This window comes from Falco cherrug, chromosome 1, assembly GCF_023634085.1.
Source record: "Falco cherrug isolate bFalChe1 chromosome 1, bFalChe1.pri, whole genome shotgun sequence".
In the NCBI taxonomy this organism is placed as follows: domain Eukaryota; kingdom Metazoa; phylum Chordata; class Aves; order Falconiformes; family Falconidae; genus Falco; species Falco cherrug.
In genome coordinates this window covers 1,788,596-1,816,557 of record NC_073697.1, presented here as the reverse complement: position 1 = coordinate 1,816,557, position 27,962 = coordinate 1,788,596, and the positions used below count along the sequence as shown (strand labels likewise).

General features: G+C 36.5%; 1 long non-coding RNA gene across 1 annotated transcript; it reads right to left on the bottom strand.

Annotated features, from left to right (window-relative positions):
* Window positions 1-930: 930 nt before the first annotated feature.
* On the bottom strand, window positions 931-23,281 carry LOC129736506 (uncharacterized). The gene is made up of 3 exons (XR_008733217.1): window positions 22,770-23,281; window positions 11,878-11,992; window positions 931-4,477 (listed from the first exon to the last, which is right to left on the bottom strand). It is a non-coding gene; the product is annotated as an uncharacterized LOC129736506 (long non-coding RNA).
* Window positions 23,282-27,962: the final 4,681 nt, after the last annotated feature.

Genomic DNA, 27,962 nt, shown 5'->3' with positions numbered 1-27,962 from the left:
TACAGAGTTATAGATTAGATTAAATTGTATTCTGTGTTTCATAGTTTAATTTAAACTCATTGAGGTAATCTTTGTGTGTTCATAGATTAATATTTGTTGGACAAACAGTTATGAATCATTGGCACTGGCACGAAGTACAATAGAGCTGGCCTGGCACCAACAACCATGACCTACACTGCTTTTCAAAATAAACTTTAGGCTCCCAGTAGATCCTTGCTAGTTTTTCTTCTGTTTCCACCAATGTCAGGATGATTTAGGCAATATGTGATAGTCTGAATCCCACACAGGCCTCAAAACAGGGTCAAAAGTAAGCTGGCTCAGGCACATCTGCATGCTGAGCTGCAACAGCTACGCTGCTACTTGCGCTCCAGCTAATCAGCTGAGAGATAGCACAGGTATCTCACATAGAAGTCAGCTATGCAAGCAGACTCTGAAATGAGTTGGTTTGCATCACTGCAGCAGTAAAATACCTGCTGTAATCATACAACAAAAGCAAATTCAGTTAAGTTTCCATTTTCAGAGTTTTAACAGAATGCAAAATAGATCTGTCATCCTTCTATTCGACTTCTGGTGGAATATAAACGTTGTGCAATGGGTTACTCCACAGCAATGTGCTTAAAATTCCTGTGATGAATTTAGGTAATGAGACCCAGGGGGGCCAGAGATGGTGAAGACACATAGACACACACACTCACACCCACCCTCACCCACCCCCCCACCCCCCCCCCACTCCCATCTCTTTTCCCTAGTAGCTCAAGAATTCTTTTTCATGCTGACTTTAATTTTTTCTGCTGGATTTCCTCCCAACATAAATACTACTTGTCTGCTCAGAGCGACTAGATCTAGTTCAGTATCATTTTTCTTAAAACATTCACACTTTGTTGTTCAAGCATCTGATTCTTGCAGAACTCTGAACAGATTGTCTATCTTTAAGACTTTTCAGTCTAACACAGTACTAAAAAGAAATTGTAAACTTACCTACTGGAGTTGCTATGAAACCAGTTCAAGCTTTCATCTCTTAGTTTTATTATACCCTCTGTAATTTCTCAAGTACCAGAAGTCAGAATTCTTGTTTCTGTGTTGTTGGACAGATGATTTGGGTCTGCTATGTTTAAAACTGTATCTCATGTCCAAAAGTATATAATCCATTTTCAGTAGTTTTATTTAAAAAACGTTAGTTATAAACCATTAAAGGACTATTCCTCAGGAAATAATTCTTTTAAAATAATGTCTTAATATTAGAAATTCAAATAATGAATACATGGTTTCTCTTGTTCTAACTTCATGGTTCAACAATTGTTGAAAAAATTGTTATATTTTTTATTGTATAAATTCTTATAAGTTTTAAGTGAAAGAATCATACAATCATTACGTTGGAAAAGACCTTTGAGATCATTGAGTCCCACCATAAACTTAACACTGCCAAGTCCACCAGTAAATCATGTCCTTAAATACCACATTACAAATCTTTTAAATACCTCCAGGAATGGTGACTCAACCACTTCCCTGGGCAGCCTGTTCCAATGCCATACAACCCTTTAGGGGAAGATGTTTCTCCTAATATCCAGTCTAAACATCCCTTGGCACAACTTGAGGCCATTTCCTCTCATCCTATCACTTGTTATTAGGGAAAAGAGACCAACACCCACCTCGCTACAACCTCCTTTCAGGTAATTGTAGAGAGTGATAGTCTCCCCTGAGCCTCCTTTTCTCCAGACTAAACAACTCCAGTTCCCTCAGCCATTCCTCGTAAGACTTGTTCTCCACCTGCATTGCTCTTCTTTCAATGTGCCCCAGCACCTCAATGTATTTCTTGTAGTGAGAGGCCCAAAACTTAACACAGTATTCAAGGTGCAGCTGCAGCAGGGACAATCACTTCCCTTGTCCTGCTGGCCACACTAGAGGATACAAGCCAGGACGCTGCTGGCCTTCTCGGCCACCTGGGCACACTGCTGCCTCATATTCAGCAGGCTGTCAACCAAGACCCCTGCGTCGTTTTCCACCAGGCAGCTTTCCAGCCACTCTTCCCCAAGCCTGTAGCATTGCATGGTACTGTTGCAGGACCCAGCACTGAGCCTTGTTGAACCTCATACAACTGACCTCAGCCCATCAATCCAGCCTGTCCAAATCCCTCTGCAGATCACTCCTACCCTCTATCAGACCAACACTGCCCCCCAGCTTGGTGTCATCTGCAAACTTACTGAAGGTGCACTCAATCCTCTCCTCCAGACCACTGACACAGATGTTAAACAAAACCAGCCCCAATACTGAGCCATGGGGAATGCCACTTGTGACCAGCTGCCAACTGGATTTAACTCCATTTAGTACCATGCCTTTGGCTTGGCCAGCCAGCCAGTTTCTTTACCCAGCAAAGTGTACACCCATTCAAGCCATGAGCAGCCAGTTTCTCCCCAGCAGTGAGGTCAGTCTGACAGGCATGTAGTTTTCTGGATCCTCCTTCCTGCCCTTCTTGTAGATGGGCATCTCACTTGCTAGCCTCCAGTCAGCTGGTACCTCCCCGGTTAGCCAGGGCTGCTGATAAACGATGGAAGGGGCTCGCTGAGCACTCCTGCCAGCTTCCTCATTACCCTCAGGTGGATCCCGTTCAGTCCCATAGACTTGCGTATCTAAGTGGTGTGACCATTTCCCCTTGGATTATGGGGGATTCATTCTGCTCCTCGTTCCTGCCTTCCAGCTCAGGGGGCTGAGTACCCAGAGAACAACTGCTTTCACTATTAAAGACTGAGGTGAAGGAATTAAGTACCTCAGCCTTTTCCTCACCCTTTGTCACTGTTTTCTCCAGCATCCAATAAAAGCTAAGAGATTCTTCTTAGCTCTCCTTTTGTTGCTAAAGTATTTGAAGAAACATTTTTTATTGATTAAGTTCTGGTTAGGCTTTGACCCTTCTAATTTTCTCCCTGCACAACCTCAGGACATCCTTATAGTCCTCATGAGTTTCCTGCCCCTTGTTCCAAAGCTCATAAACTTTCTTTTTTTTTTTTTTTGGTTTGTTGTGTAAGTTCTTACATATTCTTACTCAGAATGATGATCTATAGTATAAAATGTCCCTTTGACTAGTTCAGCTCTGTCCCAGCTGTGCTCCCTCCCAGCTTCTTGTGCACCTGCTCACTGGCAGAACATGGGAAACTGGAAAGTTCTTAATTTATAGTATGCACTACTAGCAATGACTAAAACATCAGTGCGTTATCAACATTATTCTCAAACTAAGTCCAAAGCACAGCACTGTACAAGCTACTAAGAAAAAAAAATAACTCTGTCCCAGCTGAAACCAGGACAGACATACTGGAGAGAGTCCATTGAAATGGCGCTAAGATAAGGGCATCTCTTCTGTGAGGAAAGGCTGAGAGAGCCGGGACTGTTCATCCTGGAGAAGAGAATGCTCAGGGGGATCACCTCAAAGTATATAAATGAAGGGAGGGTGTAAAGTAGATGGAGCCAGTCTGTTCGCAGTGGCTCCCAGTGACAGGACAGGAGATGAAAAGCACAAACTGGAACACAGCAGATTTTGTCTGCATATCAGAGAACAGTTTTTACTGTGAGGGTGACAGCACTGGCACAGGTTTCCCGGAGAGGTTGTGGAGTCTTCTTCCTTGGAGATATTCAGAAGCCATCTGGACATTGTCCTGGGAACCAGCTGTAGGTAGCCCTGCTTGAGCAGGAGGTTTGGACCAAGTGACCTCCAGAGGTCCTTTCCAATGTCAACCATTCTGTGATTCTGTGAGTCACCAACCGGGATATATAGCATTTCCAGTAAACTGGAAGGTGAGCTGTCTGTGGTTCATTGAATCTTGTTAATTTTTAGAAACCATATTGAGGTGTGATGAACTGGAATTTTCCACTCAAACTGTTTCCTTAGAAAATTTCCATCCAGATTTGCTGATGAGCTGCAATTTGAGGAAGCCTTGACGTCACTGATGGCATGAAAATTGTTTCTGTGGCTATTCTAAATATACAGTGCGAACTGCTGATATCTTGAAGCCAGGGATACAGATGCAAGATACAGAGGCACAAATAAGCAAGGTGTAGGAAATCTGAAAAACATCTGCTAGGAAACTCCTAACATAAGCAATGTTTTATCAGAAACAATTCGGTATCCACTGATTTTGAGGAAAAAAGTCCCAGTGTTTCAGATTCCTTTAGTTTCATATAATGAAAACACTGCATATTCCCAGCACTGTGTTTCCTGCTGAGTGCCTTTCATGAACTGGAAAACTTTCCTCATTACTTTGTCTCTTCACAAATAACCTTCCAAATTTAGACGTATATTACTACTAAAGTAGTCACATCTTGTTCCACAGTTCTCCTATGAATTTATAAAAAAGTTCTCAAATTTGTGAGTTTAATAAAACAACGAGAAGTTTTCTTCTGTGTTGGAAAATGAGAGCCCAGTAACATTCTCTGTATAAGGTGTGATCAAATGAAGCAACAGCTGGATGAAGTGGAAAGCTATGGCTTCCTGTGGAACGGAAAGAATTTGTATCAGAATTTCTAAAATACAGTGCAGTATTGGACAAGCTCATGGGAATGACGGAAAGCCAAATACAAACAAAAAAATATATATTTTCACATATTTCTGGAAGACAATATCCCAAGTTTACAACTTTCCTATAGGAAATTACTTCCTCCAATGCAGGATGACCCATATGCATATGGTTCAGTGCTAGAGGAAGCCTGCCAAAGGTCACTTCAGATGAAATTCTTGCTACAAATTCAGATTGCAGAAACAGAAACAGAGTTTTAGCAGCAGCCAGGAACAAAGAGACATAACACTGGAAGAAAATTTTATTCCATAATTCTCCTGGATTTTGTTCCAGTCATAGTATGCTGCAAAAATATTACAACAATAATGTGAACCTTCCAAATACAGATAATTGTCACTACATATTCTGTCCTACAAAATATCGTATAAAATATTTTATAAGTGACATTTTGAGGCAGATTCAGAAAGTATTAAAGAGTTTAGCTAAGTTAAAAGGGAAAAATAATTCATAACTTTCAAAGAAATAAGACATCCGAAGAAAAAACTGATCTTCATGTAGATTTGTACAAATTTTGCAATTTCTGTACATGGGAACTTTTTTTTCTGGCTGCACATAGTCTATCTAATTTGAGATATTAACATAAATGCATATCTAAGTCTATGATATGCTAGGAGAATTATCCAGTTGCATATGAATATGTAAGTCAGAAGGAAGCATTATGTAATAACTAATATTATACTGAAATAGAGCTAATTTTAAGTAGTAACATTTTGATTGGTAGCTCAGTCACTTTGCAGTTCTGCTTATTTAGAACTAATAAATCAATAACTTTCTCCCATCTTTAGTTTTTGAGACTAATGTACATATGTGGAAAACAGGACAGGTGTGAATAGAACCCGGTGTGAATGTAAAGGGCATAGACAAACAAGCACAAAATAGAATTATGATGAATATGATATACACCTTTTGGTTTAAAAAAATCACAGCTATGCTTTTTTAACTCCAGTAGCAGTGAGAATTATCCATTCCTGATACAGGACTCATTCTAAGAAAAGCAACTGAATTAATTAAAAATAAGGAGCCCTCTCACCAAAACAGATATGTAGTGGAAAAAGCTATATGATTTATATGCAATAGATGCTGGTAAAGCCAATGAGAATCAATGTAGGAAAGATACATGAAAAGCTTTATACATGTACATTTCTTTATTTATATTATAATTTACGTGTTTTGATGGTTTAAGATACAGAAATCTTATTAACATCAAACCTTAGATTGTTTGAAAAGCAGAATTATTTTGGGTTTATAGAAATTTACTATGAAACAATAAATGCTACATTTCTGGTGAAAGAGTGGCTTCTCCTGGAAATCAGCTGCAGTCATAAATCTTTTAACTGTATCTTAAAAGTGATGTAAACTATAAAACTTTTGTTTTATCAGTAGGCTAGATTGTCAAAAGAACTTTATTATTTACTAATTAACATTTTCTTTTCTTCGAAATCTTGTCAACCTTTAGAAGGATAATTCATAGCCTGTTTATTTTCTCTGGAGAATTTGAAATATTTATGAAAATACTGAGATTTAAGGCTGTGTCTATGATAAATGTTCTTATATTTATATAGAGATTATAAATCTAATATAGCATGATAGTTTCTGGGCAGCTAGAAAAATCATAATGATTTTAAATTAGCATTGTGAGTTATCTGAAGCAGCACTGTATTTACTTTACTTATTGGCACAAGCTGTGTTATTTTCTTCTTTGGCCATTCTATTTTACTTGTCAAAACCAGATATATCTATTTTCTTTATAGCCACCCTACATTGTAACCTCTCACCAGACACAGTGAATGAAATTAATTTCCTACAGTGGCCAGGTTATATATCTTATTTATCATTTGCTGAAGTGAAGCTGTACTTCTAGATTAGGCGATTTAGGATCTCTGTGTGAGACAAAGGAGTGGTTCACAACATAAGCATCATGTAAGCCCTGACCTAGCAAAGTATTTGTGCTGTGATAAACTTTAACCATGTTAGTAATTTTAAGAATTCCGCTGATAAAATTTGTGTGTTTGAATATAAGGGCCACCTGGACCACGGTCATAAATCTACCTAGTTTTGTGAAGTATTACAATATTAAGCTATTGTGCATAAAGTTACATCTTGTCATAATAAATAGGATAAAGAAATTAAAATTTTATTTCTTGTAACTTCCATGCACACTCTATAACTGAAGGTAAGCGATTCATACTCCAGTGTAAGCAGTTTGCAACCCTCCTTTTCATTCTGGAAGAGCACAACACGATTTCATAAGAGCAGTAATGTAATGTAGATAGTTCTATGGTATCATTATGGACTTTGATAGCTTTATAAAGCAAAAATCGGGAAATTTCTGCCCTGTATGTCGGTGTAAAAATCAAATGTAATGACAAACACAGAACAAACAAATGACAAAGTGAAACAAAGAAAGATAGCCAATAACAAAAACCATGTTTAATTTCAGTGTAACATTTATCCAATATCTGTTTGACATTTGTTAGTGGTTTCTCCCTTTCAATAAGTATTAATATTCTAAATATTCTCAAAAAGAAGCTACTGAGGTAGCTTGATACAAATCTATAAAAATGAAAAGCATGGAAAATGAGCTAGGATTCAGTTTTATAATACTCAAATTTATTTTTTAAAAAATTTAAATTCATGGAGTCACAAATAAAAATTTTCCTGCCACTGTAATGTTTTTCATATAAATTGCCAAAATCCTCTTCAGACGTATTATTATAAACTTGATAAAGAATCAAGAAAATTAACTAAAAGTAAAAAAAACTAATGCTTTTAACACTGTAAAGCTTCAAGATCTTAATTAAAAAAACATTCTCAAATTGCGCTTTATTTTTTTTACCAGTTCAAATGGGAGTTAGCTATTGTAATTAATGGGGAAAAAAGGTGTCCTGAACTGGTATTACAAAAAAAGACTTCCTAAACCTCCTAATGAAACTAGCGCTATCCTTACATTGTGGTGTAAAATCAACACTGACTTTTACCTACTCTTCTTAGTTCCGTGTTTTAATATTGAACATGCTGTAGTAATCAAGAGTAATACTATGTTTGAACTTGTTATCTATAAATGATAAGCCCTATTTATCTGATCTTTTAGGGAGTTCGGGTCTTATTAGGAACTCTCAATCTCTTGGCAACCTTTTTATTGGCTTAAATAGGCAGTGTAGGACAGTGGTTCCTTAAGTAGATGTGTAAGTGGACCACTGCGATTTGAGGTCTGCTGGCTTGAGTTGTAACATTTTTTTTCTTACTGAGAGCACTATAGTGTCATTTGACATGGAATAAAATACAAAAAATGGCTGACAACTGCTTGTCATAGTAAATTGCCATGTTTTGTACTTCGTCTACCTCTTTGACCTCCAAACTCTGCCTTTGTTGCCTTCAAGTGGCAGACTGCAACCATTACCAACCAGTACTTGCAGCTTTTCAGATGATGTTGCATTTTAGGGGAACAATGTCTAAAACAAAAAGGGATTTGTTCCTCTGTAATGTGATCATTACTGCTTCATGAGACACACAGTTCTCTTGGCGTTCTTTAATGAAATGGAATGGAACGGAACACAACAGAACAGAACAGAACAGAGTATTTCTGTTGGAAGGGACCAACAGTGATCATGTAGTCCAACTGCCTGACCAATTCAGGGCTGACTGAAAGTTAAAACATTGTATTAAGGGCATTGTCCAAATACCTCCAGTACGTTCCTGGCTCCTTAACCTTCAGCATTTGCAACACCGACTCTATGTTTTTAGACACTCAAAATAATTTAATAATTTGCAATCCTAAAGCTTTTGAGTGAATCTTGCTTTTTATCTTATCATTGTAATATAAAGCTAGATACATATCTCAGTAAATACATTTAATTAATGATTTACCCACTAAAACTGAATAGGAAATGTTCCCATGTATTTTAGTGACAGCAATAATAAGCTTAGCTTTTTTTTTGTCCTTGGGTTTTACAAAAGTTAGATTCAACTGGAGTTTAAATCATGACAGATGCTTTGAAATAAATTGCAGTAGCTGAGAGCAATATAAGTAGAACTTTTAATTTTGTATTTCTGAGGTGCTTCTCATTAGAATACATCTACTTCCCATTTTCAGAAATTAATTTCTTAACACAGGAAAACTTGAGTGCAGTGTGTGTAAGAAATTGTCATCCTGACCATTTGTGTCATGTACTCATGTAACATGCTGCTACAGTAGGGAAAATTGCATGGAAAAAATTATATTAATGTGCTTCACCCTAAGAATAGTTTGATGGATCCAGATTTTATGAAAATCTTTAAAGTGGCTTTGTGACCACTGAGATTTTATATTGCAACTCTAAAATATGTAGGCTTCATAAACATTCCTGTCATTTATACATTGTATGATCTAATTTTTATTATTTATATAGCATTTTATTTGTTGTACATAATTCCTGATCACAAACAGTTTCTCTAGAATAACAGTTAAAATGGGTAAAGCAAGATTGTTAATAATGTTTCTATGAGTAAGATCAGAGGAAAGTAAAATGGACCTTTTGTGAATGTTACATTAAAAACAGATTAACATTGGGAAAAATGTGCTTTAATTGTCATACTCTATCAAAAATATGGGCCAACATTTTTCTAAATGTGAATGATCTTTGAGCTACTCATACTGGATATGTCTGGGTGTTTTATAGTGGGTTTGATGTTGGTCTGGAAGAGGTTGTATAATCTAGAGATACATCTATTTGTGCTTGGAAATAGCTTATTAGCTGGTATTGCTTTTCTCACGTTCAGCTTCAGGCTATATTGGAGAAATAGGAAATCTATTCTAAAATTTTATAAAAATAATTATACTGTAAGCTAAATTTAGATGTTTCTATCTTGGAAAGATAACCTGACTGCACATGGAAGAATTTCCATATCCCAATTAACGCTACTAAATCATACACACTTTTCTGATCATTAAAAGTCTTTATGACATAGCTAGTTCATCCAGTAAATTATTCAAGCGTAATGAAAATAAAATATACAAGAAATTATGTTTAATCGTGTGCTTTGAAATTCATTCTGTATGAGATGGAGGAAGAAGAAGAAAATGGAGATCAAATCTTTAACAGAGATTAGCAGCCTAGATTACCATGGGGTTTTGCTGATTTATACCAGCTGAATTGCTGGCCTGCTCACTGAGTTATCAAAATCACAGCTGGTGAGTTCAGACTATTTATTTCTCCTCATTCACCCAATATTAGCTCTAATGTGTTTATAATATTCTGAAATTCAGTGGAGTGTTTTCAAATTTCAGTTTTCAATTTAGATTTCACACCAAATACATATGAAATCCATCACGGCAAAGGAAACCCTAATAATAAATACTATAAAGTTGGTTCATCATCGCGGAATTTACAGTATGTCAAAAGTGTTCATCTAAAACTTATGTATTGCTTCAAGAACAATGTTCCAAAAAAAATTATATGGGCAATCTCATTAGAGGTCACAATTTTTAGTATTTAGAATGCATACATGCCATTCTGTTATGTCCCAGTAGCTAGATGAAATAAGAAATCAGTTACAATATCACCCAACAGAAATTATTATTTTTACTCAAAATTATATAAAACAAAAATCAGTTTCTGAACTCTGTGTGTGTATATATGTATGTATTTATATTTACAATATACATTATTAATTGGATTTTAGAAACCAGTGGGAAGTCTGCCATTACCTTGAGCGATGCCAAAATTCCACCCCACTGTCAAAGACTTATCAGAAAGCCTGACAATATATCTCTGTGCCAGAATAAAATGCCTTGGAGGATTTCATATGTTTAAAAGATTTGTGGAGTTTGTTCAACAATGATTAAGTGACTATGCTAAATAAGTGCTGTTTATTTATGTATGGCTTTGTAATCTTGTTCATACCCTCAGGTTCATGAAAGCCAAGTTAAGAATACGTAAAGAAATTATACACAGAGTGTAAAGGGATTTGAGGGTCATTGGCATGTATTTGAACATTGTTCAGTAGCCCTGAAATATCAGTTCCCAGGCCAAATTTTTTCATTAACCTTCCCATTCCCTAACACAGTTTAGTTATCATGTTGGTACGATTTTACTCCTTTCCCCTGGCCCATCACATTATTAAGCAACATGGCTTTTCATCAAGTGCTACATTGTTTTCACTGATGTTGGTAATATCTTTCAAGTTGCCCTCTTACACAGAGTATCCTGTTTCTGTTCAGTTTCTACTGCTAGGTATTGATTTTAAAAAAAAAACATTATAGGATTAATTGAACTGGTATAACTAATACATAGTGACGGAGTGGAAGAGGGAGAAAAGTGGTACAGCAAAAGAAAAGGAGGTAGGGAAGGAAAGGATGCAAGAGCGCTCAGGTGGCAGCAGGTAGATCACTGCAAGGATATATTTACAGAGGTGTAGGAAAAAAGGCCATGAGATAAGGACCTAGAAGCTAGAGAATGTGAAGACAAGATCAGCTGAAAGCACGTAGTGAAGTCAAGCTCAAGTATGAACCAGTTATGTAGAACTGATCCAGTTTTGAAGATCAAACAGAGAATGAGAGAAAAGGAAACTGAACATTTTGGACAGAACAGCATTTTAGAAGTTGAGTACATGAAGGAAATTCAAAAAAAAAAAAAAAAAAGAAAGAAAGAAAAAGACATCAAAACTCGAGGGTTTATGATTCCACAGACATCAACTTCTGGGGACAATGTACTTAAAATGTATATGGAATAGAAAGTAACAAGTAAGCAAAGTTTGCTGTTTTAAGTAAATCAATTTGCTGAAATAAAAGGGAAACAAAAAGATAGGTATAGTGCAAAGAATTTTGCTAAGCTTTGAAATTATGAAGAGAAGTAAAAAGGCAGATGAAATTCAATATAGTTAAATGTAAATCAGTATGCATTAAAAAAATATTGATAGCCGCTGTCAGGAAAAAAACCTTGAAGCTATGAGAGAGAATTGTATGGAAACATCAGGTTAGAGCCCAGCAGCAATCACAAAAACAAAATAAAAAGTTAAAAGCGGAGGGTAGATAATTCACTATATATTCCAATACAAGATCAAGGAATATTGATGAAATTAGGCAGCAAGGCACATTTTCACATGTCAATTCAAATGACAGACGTTTGTGGGGTTTCAAAAAGCAAAGAGATGCATTACTAAAAGGATATTATTAACTGACTAGGAAATCTGACATATTAGGTTTGACCCAGTTCCAGTTCTATGATGAGGTCTTTTACTGGAGAAGTTTAACTAACCTACGGCAAGAACTGAGGTGTCATGGAGTCTGCCTGGACCCTGTGCCAAAGACCAACCAGTAGTCCTTTATTAAACTTACCTTATTTCTTTTTTCTTCTCTACCATATCAAAATGGCCACTCTGTACAGGAGGAAGTCAAATCCTTCTCTGACACCTCTGATGCTTGAACTTTGTGGTGTAAAGGCGAGACAAAACTACAATAGGAAACGGCTAAGTTAAGATTAGATACGTATTGTTGCAATACTATAAAAGTTTTATTTCACTCAGGAAGAAGATTGCTGAGCAATTTATTCCAGTTAATGAGTTCTTGGCAAAGTTAAGAGGCCAAGTTAAAGGGTTTTTTTCAACTCTTTATCTCATACCGCTTTTCAGTTGTTAAAGAAGTTACGTGGCTGGTCCTGGGTTTTTTCATTTTTATATACTTTGTCAGACTCCCAACAGTTCACTCTCACAGGCTGTATATGGTAGAACAATCCACAAGGAAGATAATCCTGTGTCTTATTAGTGACTGTCACTCAAAACTGAATCATGATGGCAAGAAATATTATGTCAGTCTCTAAACGTTTCTGAAATAAAACTCTTCAACCTTCAGTCTGCTACTTCAGCTGCTTAAGCAATTCAAATTAACTAAAGAGGCTCATCTTTGTCTTGCAGTATAAGTGCAGCTTGTCGCCATGAATCATCTCTAAAACTGTTTGGGAACATGTTCATATTTTTCCCCTGAAAATGTTATTTTGGCAAAAAAAAACCCTTTCTGGAAGAACGTTTTCTTTGGAAAAGTGTTTCTTAGATCCAGACTACAATTTCTAGCCAAATCTGTGGAAAAAAAGACACAGCTTACACTTCCTAATTGTCCATAAGACTCCAGTGATGCTGGTAAAACACTGGGTTCCTGCATTGTAGCAAATGCCACAAACACTGGGCTTGCCACTATTGGGGAGGGTCTTCTCTGCTTTTGCTTTGCCACACTGTGTTGACTCGTCATTGGCCCAAAGTAGTTCAGTAATCTGAGGCAATGGCTTCACGGGTCAGCTAATTTATGTGAAATTTTGTTTCATATCCTCTCATGCTATTTTTCTGTATTATTTTGTTTCTGGAATACACCGAGGAGAATTCTTAGACATGTTTAGAAACAAAATTAAATATATTATTCATTTATTTAAATGGTTCAGCAAATTTCCAAACACTTAGCGAACACAGCATAATATTTATACTAACAACAAATTAGGAACTGGACGAAATTTGAGATACAGCTACTTGCTATAAATTTTTCCTAGTAAATGTGACTGATACCTGAATCTCAAAGTGGTTTTTTTCTGCTTTCTGACTTACTGACAGAAGGTCTTTAAGCAGAAAAAATAGCACCTGTACCTCCCACTGAACTGTCATGGTGCATTCTTTCTACATTTCATGAACATTCGAGCATGCCATGCACATTGGAAATATTTATCAGTAATATAATATTTTATATAATATTTATATAATAATATATTCAATATAATATTGAATCATAGAAGTGTATAATCATAGAATGGCTTAGTTTGGAAGGGACCTTAAAGATCACCTAGTTCCAAGCCCCCTGCCATGGGCAGGGACACCTTCCGCTAGACCAGGTTGCTCAAAGCCCCATCCAGCCTGGCCTGGAACACTTCCAGGGATGGGGCATCCACATGGAGTTCTCTGGGCAATCCATTCCTGTGTCCTACCACCCTCACAGTAAAGAATTACTTCTGAACATCCAATCTAAATGTACCCTCTTTCAGCTTAAAGCCATTACCCCTTCTTCTATCACTACATGTCCTTGTAAAAAGTCCCTCTCCAGCTTTCTTGTAGGCCTCCTTTAGGTACTGGAAGGCTGCTGTAAGGTGTCCCTGGCGTCTCCTCTTCTCCAGGCTGAACAACCCCAACTCTCTCAGACTGTCTTCATAGGAGAGGTGCTCCAGCCCGCTGTTCATCTTTGTGGCCTCCTCTGGGCTTGCTCCCGCAGGTCCGTGTCCTTCTTAGGTTGGGGGCCCCAGGGCTGAATGCAGTAGTCCAGGCGGGGTCTCATGAGAGCAGAGGAGAGGGTAAGAATCACCTCGCTCAACCGTCCACATACTTAGGAATGTAACAAAATACCTGCAGATTGAACTTGTACTCATAAATACATGAATGAAGGTTGTTTGTATTATTCAGAATGTTCCATCCTTTTCCAGAAAGAAAGCTCTACTTTCTTAACTGAGCATAGATCAAGTAAAAATGTTTGGCTATTGTTAATATATAGGCAGCAGAAAAGCTGCTAAATATCAACAGAGAATTTTGGACTCCAGTGTCTAGGTTAATACTCCGCAGCCAGAAAAAAAGTTGTCTTTCTTCTGTCAGAACTTTTCTGGGTAGCACTGATCCAAGTCCCAGTATCAGCTGCATTACCAGTAGGTATGATCCACCATGTGGATCTCCAGAAAGAAATGTTAACAGCACTGCAAGTAATATATGGTCTTCAGTATATAAACGTAAAACCAACACTTTTTGTTGTTCATTAACAGAATAAGAAAATTATGAAATAACTAAAACTTCTTGGAAAAGAGGCTTTCTCTGTTATTTACATTAATGAGAACAAAATTTCAACTTTCTGGAGGAAATAGAGAAATCAAACGTTTCTCATATAATTTCTGTTTAGTATTTGATAGAAAATGTATTTGTCCTTTTTTCTCTAAACGTTGGGCTCTCTAGTAAGACTGTCTTTTGATTTACTGTGGTTTTCTCTTGTAAAGTAATTTAATTGTCTGAGAGCAGTACTTGGTAGATAAAGGAGAATGGGAAATGAAGAAATCAAACTACATCTTTTAGTGGTCAGTACAATAGCATGTATACACAAAAATACTTTGAAATTTTGCCAGAATATATTTATTTTTAACAAAATAAAGTTTTTGTTTTTCAACAGCTCTAAGTTTCCATGGAGAAAGGACATGTTAGGAAATAATTTTGGTATTGTCAAAATCTGTTTTCCATCAAACAACAATGTTAAGAAAAATATTAAATTTAGCCTGTTTCTAAAAATACTAGAATAAACTAAAGTTTAATACTAGAAGAAAGCAAAGTTTTGCCAATAGTTATTGCAATCCTTTGTCTTTGAAAAGTGTATTTTCAAAACAAGAAAAATAGCTAAGACCCTTGAACCAATATTGTGTTTCATATCACAACATTCAACAGGTTAATGAATTTCAACCAAGTAGTTGAACAGAAATTTTTTTTCTCCTAGACCTTTTTGTAAGGTATATCAATAGAGTAGCAGCTACTTTTCTGTAACTTTTCAATCTTTTTGGTAATTTCCCTGGTGAATTGTTGTCTGTGAACCTTCAATTATCTTTAAAAATGTATCCTAATGATCACTTAGCCCAGTGTGAGAACCTATATTCTATCATAATTTTCAGTTTGCTTAATTATCTTGTTGCAAACTTTCTATGCTAAACAAAAATGTTCAGTTTGGCCTTGATCTTGCTTTATTATTCTTGTATTTTGCCCAATATCCTCATAGTATGAAAAAAATCATAATGGGGAAATTTTAATACAGCCTTTAATGCTCTCTTAATTGAATTTGAATATTTCTATGAAAAATAAAATGACCATTTATATTGAAAATAATTATGCCAGTTAAAATGAAATACAGAGCTGCTGTGGCAAGGAAAACTATTTTCATTTCACTGGGAAGCTACTACTTGACAGATCTTCTCTGTCAGCCAGAATATTAATTTCTGTGTTTCTATTTAGCTTTGCTGCTTATGCTAGGAAACTTTTCAGTGAAGTGGACTCTAAATAAATGCAGTACAGAGGATCAGCAATAAACTATAAAATCTCCATTAGTTTCAGTGTGTGTAAAGTGGGACAAAATAGGCCTTTTAGTGACTAGGCAGTTGGGCTTTATTTTGCTAGCTTTTTTCAATCTGTGAAGTCGATCAGTGCCAAGCACATGATCAGTATAAATAATAATCCTTTCCGTGTGAATGTCGCTTCTACTGGCATTCTTATCAAGGTCTCTGTCAAATTTTGTCCTCGGAGTATCTCTACTTCCAACTACTAAATCATTACTTAGAAATAATTATAGATAACACTTGGCAGTGTGAAAGAATGGATTGCTGATATTTTCCAATGGGAAGTAGAAAAAGCAATGTATAACTATGTGAACAGTTCCGTATAAAATAAGTACAAAAAAAATAAATTTGTTGTCATGGCAACCTTTTTCCATTGACAGAGAGGAAAGATGAGGATGACAAACATATGTGGTAAAAGATACAAAACCTAAAGTAGGCACAAGAGAAATGTAAGAATAACATGACCAGTGTATTCCACACAGCTAATCAGGCAAATTGCCAGATTAATCTTTCTTTCCCTCTTTGTCCCTTAATGAAATCTCATTTGTTTTTGAGAGAAAATAGCTTTGTAAAACTGTTTCCCATCCAGCTAGAAACAAAGCCAAGGGTGAATACAAAGCTTTAGACATGAAGTGCAGATGAAGGAAGGTTTTGTTTTAGAAATTCCAGCCAATATCCTTCTCGCCAACCTTTTCCCTTCAGTCCTGCTGTATGACTTTCATCTTATCTGGAAAGAAAAGCCACAGTTTGTGTTTTTTTCTTTCTGTTCATACTGAGTCATACTGTTACCAAGCATCTGTTGCAGAAGTGAGGCACAGTTCTAACACTGAGAGATGCTTCCAACTTCTTGTTAGAATTTCTGATGGTATTGTATGTAGTAAACTGAAATCTGTGGATTTACGCCCTTCCAGTTTCACTGAGTTTCATTTCAATGAAGTTTCACATAAACCTCAGAAGCTGAATACCTATTATGTCATTCCAGCGCACTTGCTAGTAAATAAGACCATGCGTTCTCACACTTGATACAAACATAACTAGTAAACTGGGGAAATAGATGGTCATTTAAAACATGTTCAAAATTAAAAAGATTTGCATTGAAATGGGAATACATGTTTTCCCACTGGAGGAGCTGAGAATTTAAATATTCTTTGCTTTTTTGGAATGAAATGAAGAAAATTTGCTTTATATGCATTTAAAAGGCCTTATTCCCTACCTATCTGCATAATATCTGCAATACAAGAAAGGCAGTCAATGAGGTTGTTAAAGCTATTTTTGAAGCACTGGGCTGGGATTAAGTGTATAGACTGAGGCTACTATGGATTTGCTTGATCGAGCGACAGAGCCTGCAATGAAAAGTAACTTGTTTACTTCTGTTAATCTACATTGTTATTGGAGGAAGCTGCACATACTTTTACTTCAGATCCCAGTTTATAAAAAAGACAATGATATTGTCCTACAACGGGAGCTATTGCTAGCCCAAGTTCATTAATAACAGTATTTTGATATGGCTATACCAGACCAGACCAAACCAAATTCCACCTAGCTCAGTTGTCTGTGTCTGACAATAGCTAGTAATACAGGCATGGAACCAATCCAAGAACAATCTGATGGACAGTGGTGCCTTCAAGGAATATTTCTGTGCCCTGCAACAGTCTGCATCTCAGAGATTTTATGAGGCAGAGCTGTTATAATAGTCCAGTGAGTCTGATTGCTTTCTGAAATTGCATGAATTTTCAACAACCTCCTGCAGCAAGGAGTTTCATAGTTAAATAACCAGATTTGTTGTCTCTGTTTTATTTATTGCTTTTAGTTAACGCACCGGAATTCTGCTGGGATAGAAAGTAAATACTGCTCACTTTTCATCCTCTCAGAATCATAGAATCATAGAATGGTTTGCATTGGAGGGACCTTAAAGATCACCTAGATCCAGCCCCCTGCCATGGGCACAGGGACACCTTCCACCAGACCAGGTTGCTCAAAGCCCCATCCAGCCTGGCCTTCAACATTTCCAGGGATGGGGCACCCACAGCTTCCCTGGGCAACCTGTGCCAGTGCCTCACCACCCTCATCATAAAAAACGTCTTCCTAATACGCGTCCTAAATCTACCTTCTTTCAGTTTAAAGCAGTTGCCCTTTGTCCTATTACTACAGGCCTGTTTGATGCTACTTGTCATTTTATAGAACTTTATCTTCTCTGACAAGTGTTGAGATAGTATAGCAAAGAAATAGGAACCTAGACTAATAATGTAATAATGGCTTTTTACACACATTTCTATTAATAATCAATGAAGATTTTCTGGTTTTTTTTAAAAAAAGCATTATTTTAATTTCTGCTCACTGTCTGCTTTGAAGACCAGGTCTGCAGAACATTTTCCCAGATGCGTATAATGCCAGCTTTTGTAGCATTAATCAGTATCTGTGCTTATACAAACTCCAATTTAAAGTTTTTATCCCAGGAAATTGCAGTTCTGATTAGTGATGTGTAAAAGGACTGTCATCAGTCATTGTGGGGAAGAAAAAAAAGGACATAAGGAAAGTAGAGGGGATGATTAAGTAAAATATCCTTATGTCGCAGAAGATCCAGTAGACACTGAAACTTTAATATATCCAAAACTAGACCTGGGACCTCTTAAGGATCTTCATTCTGCAGATTTTGAAGGTGATCCCCTCCCTTAGTCTATAGAGTTGCATAGGATTTGCCCACAGTATCTACCTCTGATATTCACTGGCTTGAGATATAGATGGAAGCTGAAGACCTGTGGACCTAGTTAGTACGTTCTGGGGAGTCATTCAAGAAGTTTCAGTCCTTCATTGTGACACCAGTGCCACTTACAGCTGTGAAAAAAGGCACAGTCTGTTTTCCATGGTGTATTTCAGTGCTGTGCTGCTTTGACAAATGTGGTGGTTTGAGCCTGGCTGAATGCCAGGTGCCCACCAAAACCACTCTGTCACTGCCCTCAACTGGACAGGGGAAAGAAAATATAAAGAAAGGCTCGTGGGTCAAGATATGGGCAGGGAGAGATCGCTTCAGCAATTGCCTTCCCAGGCAAAACAGACTTGACCTGGGGAAATTAGTTTAATCTATTACCACCAAATCAGAAAAAAAAACCCACCTTCCCCCCACCCCTCCCTTCCTCCCAGGCTTAATTTAATTGTCAGTTCTCTACCTCCTCCCTCTGAGCAGCGCAGGGGGATGGGGAAGAGGGGTTACAGTCATTTCATCACAATTTTTCTGCAGCTCTGTCTTCCTCAAACTCTTCGCCTGCTCCAGCACGGGATCCCTCCCATGGGAGACAGTTCTCCACGAACTTCTCCACTGTCAGTCCTTCTCATGAGCTGCAGTTCCTCACACACTGCTCCAGCCTGGGTCCCTTCCACAGGGTGCGGTCCTTCAGCAACGGACTGCTCTGGGGTGGGTCCCCCATGGTGTCACAGGCCCTGTCAGCAACCCTGCTCTGCTGTGGGCTTCCCAGGGGGTCACAGCCTCCTTCGGGCATCTGCCTGCTCTGGCCTGGGGTCCTCCCCTGGCTGCAGGCGGGTACCTGCTCCAGCATTAACCCCCCCGGGCTGCAGGGGCACAGCCTGCCTCACCGTGGGCTTCACCACAGGCTGCGGGGGAATCTCTGCTCCAGCACCTGGACACCTCCTGCCCCTCCTTCCTCACTGACCTGGCGGTCTGCAGGGCTGTTGCTCTCACATAGTATTACTCCTCTCTCCTGCTGCTGCAGATTTTTATTTTTTTTTCCCTTCTTAATATGCTGTCACAGAGGCAGTACCACCGTTCTGATGGGCTCAGCCTTGGCCGTCAGCAGATCCATCTTGGAGCCAGCTGGAATTGGCTCCACTGGACACAGAGGAACTTTCTGGTATCTCCTCACAGAAGCCACCTCTGCAACCCCCACCACCGCTACCAAAACATTGCCATGCAAACCCACTACAAGAGAATACTGCAAACTCCACAAAATCTTGAATCCCCAACCCACTCCCTATAAAAATTATCTCTAGTCTGGTCCAGAGAATACAATGTTTTTGAAATACTAATTATTACATGTTTTCAGTTTCAAATTAAATCTTTTGGAAGAATTTATTGTGCATAATTATTTTTTTATTTATGTTGTCTCCATTATTTTTTAAGGAAATACCTTCTTTTCAATGCAGTTAATGGAATAACAAATATAAGGCTGTACAAAAAATTAGTATAAAGAATTTGCTGATAAGATTAGTTCTTTATTCAGTGCATCATCTATACCTTTTTCTGTATAGTTGCAAATTCAAGGGTTTTTTCCCTCAAATATTCATGTCCCTTCCTTGAAAATACAGGTTTTATGCTCTGTAGTTCATTTCAGAGCCAACTAGACAAGGTCTAGTTGTTCAGAGCCCAGCTTGTATGAAACTAATGTGGAAAATACTGTTTAGATAATCAGAGAAACATAATACAATAGTGAAATTAATTAATTGGGTATTTACCATAGCTAAGGCAAGATAGTCAAGTGAGTTGTGAGGCAAATTTTTTTCAGAAAAAGCATCAAATGTAACCAGGACCTTTCATAATGTTTATTTACTGTACAAAAAGAATATGCATCATTTTGCAGAAAATGAGAAACTACTTTATCATCAATACTTAAAATATTTAAAAGATTCAGAAAAGCATTCATACAGAAAAATTCACATGCAGGTGGCACCATAACTTGCAAGGTACAGTAAAGCAGATCACAGCATAAATTACTTATTTAAATATGTGGCTTTGAATTTTCTGGAATCATTCAGCTGAAGTGCCTATGAATTTCATTACACAAGCAGACTAAATTACCTATGACCAGGATAAGTAAGATGTACAGAAAGAACCTTTTCCACAATGAATAAGAGGAGTCTTGTCCTACAGCAGAAGCAGAAAATACGGTGACTGAAGCATTCACCAGGAGGCTGGTCTGAAACTGTAGATTTTTTTCTGATGATACAAAAAAAACTTCTAGTGGAATCGAGGCTGTTCAAAGAGTATGGCTTACTTATCCATAGCTAGGATGACCTCTGCTCAACACCCTAACTGTTCTAAATTCCATTCTAATTGTTCCTAGGCTATATTTAAGGATATACATTTGACTTGCCTTATTAATGGCTGCAGTGTTTACATGGGATTTTAAAAGCCATATGTTACAGTGCCTACAGCTCAGAAGTCCAATGTCTTTGTGTATGTAATCTGTAAATTCTGTGTTGTGTAAAAAGGGGAATAATAATGATACTTACTTAAAGGTACATTGGAAGAGTGACTATAATAAAGATGAAGAAATGGCCAGACATTTACCATCATGGGATCCGTACATAAACCTGACGTGTACAGGTTGTTTTAAAATAGTTGCTATAGTCAAATTGGCACCAGATATACTCTATAAATGAATTAATGCAAAGAACAGTTTAGCATAAAGAATTTGTTAGCTCTAATGAGCAGACACAAGTTCTTTCCATTGGCTTTCAGTTACTTTGCTAAAGGTTGCCAAAATGCATATATGTACATATAAATATATATCTTTTTTGTATTTTCTGATTACTTGATGAGGAATACCTAGAAGGGGTTGCATTTTAGATTGATGGAGCTAGTGACATGTTAATCTGAGTAAAACTGGTGTGCTATTATTGATAAAATAATTACAAAGTTGCAAACTGTTGACCTCCCCCAGGCTCTCTACTTGATTTTTTCTTACTGTCAAAAAGCTTAAGAGAAATGCCAGGAACCATGAATTCCTAATCCTGTGCTCAAGTATTGCAAAGTGTAATGGCAGTGTTGGAACATGAATAAGACAGAAATAGAAGTTACATAAACAATGCAGCTGACCTCTTTTTATCAGAGTTTACCAGAACAAATACTGTGCCTGAGAAAAGAACAGATAAAGTCAAAATATGACCAAAATAAAACTGCCACGAAGCCATGTTTCAGTTAGAAGATACCTGGAGATAGATGTATAGCTGGATATTCACTCAGCCAGGATCCTCAAGAGTACTTTAGTGATAATATACACCACTTTAGGCACTTAACTACCCATTTAGGCAAAACTGATATCACTAACTGCCACCCTTCTCCAAAGGCAGGTACGTTCTCCCTGCATTTCAGTTTCTGCCTGTGACTTTGTGTCCACAGCATCAGTTCTGATTCCAGCCTGCCGTTTCCTTAGCCGAAGCTCAGTCTCAAAGAGTGACTCCCAGCTGAACACCTCCCTCAGTAGACTCAATTTTGTAGGCATGTTCTGACCACACATACGGAACCAGATTTTTATTTTTATTCTTCTCCAAGTGTTGGACAACTATATTTACTTTTAGCCGTACTGTAAAACCAGAACACCTAGAAAGTCTTACAGCGAAGACACTTTCTGTTAGATAAATGACCTCAGCTGAAATTCCTGTCTCACTTAGGTAAAATACAGATTTGATGCTATGTCTCAGGACCATTTCTTATACAAGACAATTTCTGCGTATTCCCTCTTTTTTGGGTTTGCCTTCTGCCTGTACAAACACAAACAAGGAAAACTGGAATGTATTGGCTTGCTCCGAGGAAAGGGGTGTACAGGTTTAGGACTGGATCCTACTTCTAGGTCAGTTTAAGAGATTGCACGTTCAGACAGTTTTGATGATCTGTCTTAATGCATCTAATTATGTGAAATACAGCAGCTACTGATTTCATTGAGTGATAGATACCTGCGTCAAAATTAGTGGACAACTGTGTAAGTATTTCTGAACAACTTTACATAACAATATTCAGATTCATATCTGTTTTGTTTCGAAATCAAATATCTTAGATCAAGTCTAAAGATAGGCATTGTGAATTAATAAGTGAATGTGAGGACCCAGCAAGCAAATTATTAGATATTAGATTCAAAGCCGTTAGCTAGCTCCTTATAGCCCAGGAACTGAAGTTTTAATTAGCTACGATGTGATTTGATGGATGTCTCTTCGTGAATATTAAAAAGATAATGACTGTTTTCCAAAAAAACATCCTTTTAAAACAATATTGGTTAAAATACCATGGGAGTGATCTGGGTGCCTAAATAGAGGTGTCTACTGTCACAGACACTATTCTTGCCAAGAGCAGTCACCAATTAGCCGTAGTCTCGGTATCAAATCTACTCACCTTTTATAGATCACACTTTTCCAAAGTGAGTAGTGTCAACTTTAATTAATGACGTGTCCATTTCTCCTTCAGTTACCTCAGTGCTCTTTCCTTCTCCCTCCATAAGCCATTCTTTCTTCCTTCAGGAGTGGAACCCCCCCCCGAACCCAACAGCTGCTCAGAGCAGCTCACACAGAAAGTCATTTATAGTTACCTCCTCTGGACTTCACCAGTTGTCACTGGAGCTACAAAAGATCTGGAGACAACTGTAGTGTGAATTTTTTTCTGTTTAGGAAAGAATTATGGCTAGAATGGCTCCCAAACTCTGTAAGGGAAGATCCTGTAACATTGGCTGAAGTACTGAAAAAGTCTGGCTTTGCATTTACAACCCAGACAGAAAACAAAAATTTCATTACAAATGTCAGGCTGAGTAAATAACTTAAGTGCTTCATATTTCTGCCATCAATGTTTATGTCATTTCTGGTATTGTCCCATTCTAACAACATGCAGAATATCTCCTAGCACAGACTGATGTTTAGTATGTCTGCATTTCCCAGCTGATAACTGAATTCCATACTGGTGTACTGGTAAGGGTCAGATATGGAAGTGACAGGAAATTATTTAGATGTCCTTGAAAAGATCTTATTTTAGAAACAATTGATGCTTTGGAAGGAGCATGGAAACAGGCTAGACTATAGGAAAGGACTTTTGTCTTATTTGGAATCTCTAAATTTTCAGATATTTAGACATGCTAAGTACAGTTGTGTTCAAGGCAGCACTATCTAGTTTAAAATAATTTGCTGAATTCTTGTGCCTAGCTCCTACAACTGTTTCCTGCAATGGAATGGAAAAGCCAACCTTTAATGGAAAAATGCACAACACACATTTGCGTTACCTAAAGGACAGTGTGAAAAGCAAATAAAGCATGTGAGGTCTCATGTGTTGCTAGATATACAATTTAAGGAAACATTTAATTTATTTTATTTATTTTTTTTTTTAAAGAAAGGCTTTGTCGGCTGTTGTAGTAACAAGGCAGGGTTTCAGCTTTACTTGTAATTTGTTATTGTGTAGAATACAAGCATTGTTCCAACACATTTCATATATTACATTGTTACAGAGAATGTGCACATACTGTTGAAATAGTGTCACACATTACAATGATTCAGTAATATTTGCTAGAGATAAATAAAATATTCATTTTCAGCCCCATTCAGCCTAATCTAAGCAGCTCTGTTCCAGATTCAGGTGCCTTTGGAAAAGGAATTGTTTTCCATTTTCAGTTTATTTTTATTTTCTCCAAACTGATTATTTTCTATAGAAAATACACATTGATGTATCAGTGACTGAAAAACACACCTACACATAGATGTTCTCTGATGTTCTCTGAGTTTTAGCCTTGCTTTCTGAATCAGAGAAAAACATTATCCTAGGTAAAGCAAAATATCCAGAAAGAAACATGTTGACATCAAAATCTCTCTGTAAACAATTTTATAGCAAATACTTTACAGGTAGTTGATATTATCAGCTCTTTACTGTGGGTTTTATCCACGGGATCTCTCAATTAGTATTTGCAGAAACAAATTAGCTACTGCAAAATGCTGCCAAAGACTACTTATTGCAAAAGTTTATTTGAAATTAAAAGCAGGAAATGAGATAAAGAATCGTTGAAACATAACAAGTGTTAGCACAAGTTTTATTTGTAAAATTTAGACTGCAAAACTCATGTAAAGTGAGGAACATGGAAAAAATATTTGAAATCCAATTTTACAATATATACATTTCAAATGTAACTGTGATTTGCCAGTTTTCCCCACTAGAAATAGCATCAATTGTTCCATGAGAAATGTTCCAACAATAAGTGCTTCACTTAGATTTTATTGGACTTTTCTATTAAACAAAATAACAAATGTCTTCATAGAAAACAAAATATTTGTATACAATCCAAAAAATTATACAATTTAAAGGAAAATCTCTTCTGAATAGGCAATAGTTGTTTCTTTTTCTATTTCAACTGCTCTATCCCAAAGTTAAACATGTATGAAATACAAATAATGTTATTTTGTGTCAAAATAAATTCCCCACCATTTAAAAAAAAAAGCCTTTAACTACAACTAATTGCACAGGCTTTGTGCCATTGCTAGACCTTGACTTCATCATTATTATAAAGTGGATCTTGAGCAAAGCAACAGAAATCCCATCCTTAGAACATTCAAGCTTGGTCAGATACACAATTATAAGAACGCTGATACAGCTGAACCAGAAGTCCTAGGACATTTTTTCTATCTATAATTTTGGGGACATCCTGCTAAGAGGTGAGATTTTTTTCTGGCTCTGAGAAAAGTAACCAGGGTGTCTGGAAGCTAGCTCTTTTTGTAAATAAAATACAGTTATGAAATATCTCATCTATTAATATTGTAATCCATACTTTGGTTAGGATTTTTGTGTAGTTAATTGGGAGTACCTTTGACTAAAATAATTATAAGCAAACTGTCCTTTTTTTCCTCATTTCATTCTGATCCTTTAACACATTCCAGTAAGTCCAGCAGTTAACTTAGAGATAATCACTGTGCATTGGATCTTTTATACCAAGTATCCAGAAATCACCTCTCTATATATTCTTTTGCCATAGAATGGCTTCACTGTGTTTTAGAAGCCCAGTATTCAAAGCTCTACTTTTGTACACTCCCCTGAAAATTGGAGAACTTGTGACATCGTGCACCCATGGAAACACCATACTTACAGAAAATACCTTAGCAGTTTTGCTAGTCACAATAAAAAAATAAATGCAGGTGAAAGCAAAGACAAGACTTAAAAAACAGATAGGCAAATAGAAGAATATACTTTCTGAAGAGTCAGCTTTCACTTTCCCTAACTTTACCAGTTGTCTGTGAATAGGTGAATAGTAGTAGTATATCTCCTATTATATTCGATTATGTACATGCATGCAGTATGTATTTTAAATATAGACCATATAGATTACTTTAGTACTGTAGACAGGTGTATATCCCTAATTAATAGGCGTCTATTTTGGAGCTTGACTATAATCATATTTTACAGGTAGATACTCAACATATCATACTAAGTAATACTGAGCCTAAATTTATGACGTTTTATGCAGAACAGCAAAATACAGTAAGTAATATGAAAAGAAACAGAAAAAAAACAAAAAAAAACCCAAAAAACAGGAAAAAAATCAAACCCAACCACAAAACTGATATAAAAATTAAATTGTGGTCCCTCATTACTGTAATTTTCACTAATACCAATAAGGACACATGAACTATAGTGCAGAAAGACACTCCAGCCTATTTCCTGAGATAAAAGCAAGGTAAACAGGAATTTATACAGCCTTGGGAAAAAATATAAATGCCAACTTCCCGCCGAATGCTTGGCAACAACAGCCAGTAGCAATGTCACTAGGGCTTTCAAAATGGACAGCTCTCAAAACATCCAAAAACCATCCCAAAAATACCATAACCTTAAGAATTTTCAGTGATGGGTAACAAATCTAGAGTTAGACTCTTGATCTTTGTCTGATAGTAGTAGAAGTTAAAGTACAAATTGGATCAGGCTAGCTATTGGATGAAAAGAACCACTTTGGCATCTTTTGAAAGGTATGTGTTTACACACACCTGTGTTTTAATATTATATCAAAAACTGGAAAAGACTAGAACTGCGTACTTCTGTTTTAACAGATACCTTGAACTGTGTCATTATATTATCCTAGATTTATTCTAACCTTTGCTTAAAGAAAATCCATTTTCCCAGGAGGATTTTCTAAGGTAGCAGGCATCTTGTTTCTAGAGAAAGCTGATTCTTCAGATCATCTTGCCAAATCCAGTCTTTTCATGGGTCAGAATACAAACATGTTCAAGACTTCCAAGACTTTATGGACCACTCTTGAAACTCTTGGAAGAGTTGTCATCTTTATTTTATATAAAAAATATTGAATTTGGGAATTACTGATATGTGGATTGAAGCAATTCTGTTGTTCATTTCCAGAAATTATAAGTATTATTGGTGCTTCATTAAAATAAAGAGTATTTTAGAAACAATAACAATATTGACACCATTAAAAGTTAACTGCACTGTGCTAAAATTCTCACAAAATATAAAATTTAACCTGAAGGTTCTTAGATACTTTAAAATCACTACCATCTTTAGTCTAAATATAAGTTTTATGTGAAGTATTATTTTACTGTTTATTTTCACAAATTAATTAAATATAGAATTAAGCTTAAATACTTTTTATCATATAAAAGAACACTAGTCTGTCTGATTGAATGCACCACCGTCATCTTGGAATACGTAACACATTGGAAATTATTCCTCATATCTAAATTTTCTGATAGATGTGTCATAGAAAATTCATAATTTAGGAAAATTGGTATGTTTTATTGTATTAGGAATTTTGGCTTAATGATATGAAAGAGTTATGAGCAGTATAAAATCTACTGTAGTACCACTTAGCTTTTTCTCATGGTCTTAACATATTTTGTTGACACATACTATTCACATAAATAACAAAGTAGTGTTAGCAGAATGTTCAAGATTTATCAGTACAGTTAATTGTTAAATTGAAGCAAGCGTTTTAAGCATGCACCTCTACAAAAGATCTGGGTTATTTTCTTAAAGAAGATTGCTTTCAAAAATTTGCCTTTAGGGAAATACTTTGTCAAAAATTATGGGTACAATTGGTCAGTTTATGTAAATTAAGATTTTATTCCAGTTTTTAAAGTTCTCTTTAGACATCAGATCACATACTGTGCTAAGGCAGCTACAGAGGAGTGTGTACTCCTGTTTTAACAGATATCTTGAACTGTGTCATTATAGTATGCTAGTCATAACAGAATTATTCTAACTTTTCCTTAAAGAAAATCCATCTTCCCAGGAGGATTTTCTTAGGTGGCAGGCATCTTGTTGTTTATCTAGGGAAAGCTAATTCTTCAGATCATTTTGCCAAATCCAGTCTTTTCATGGGTCGTAAGGAGACAAGCTGTCAAATTTTATAAATAAACTTCTGGATTATTTCTAGCTTCTGAATAAAAGCCAAAAGGCAATGCACTCAGTCATTAAAATGTTTTGAGAGAAAAAATTTGGAGATACAGGAAGTAATTAAAGTGTCTGATAATTTTCAATATCTGAAAAAACATCCCGTCTGTTGAGGCTGATATTTTCAAGAGCAAGTGATTAAAAAAACTTGCCAGTCTTCAA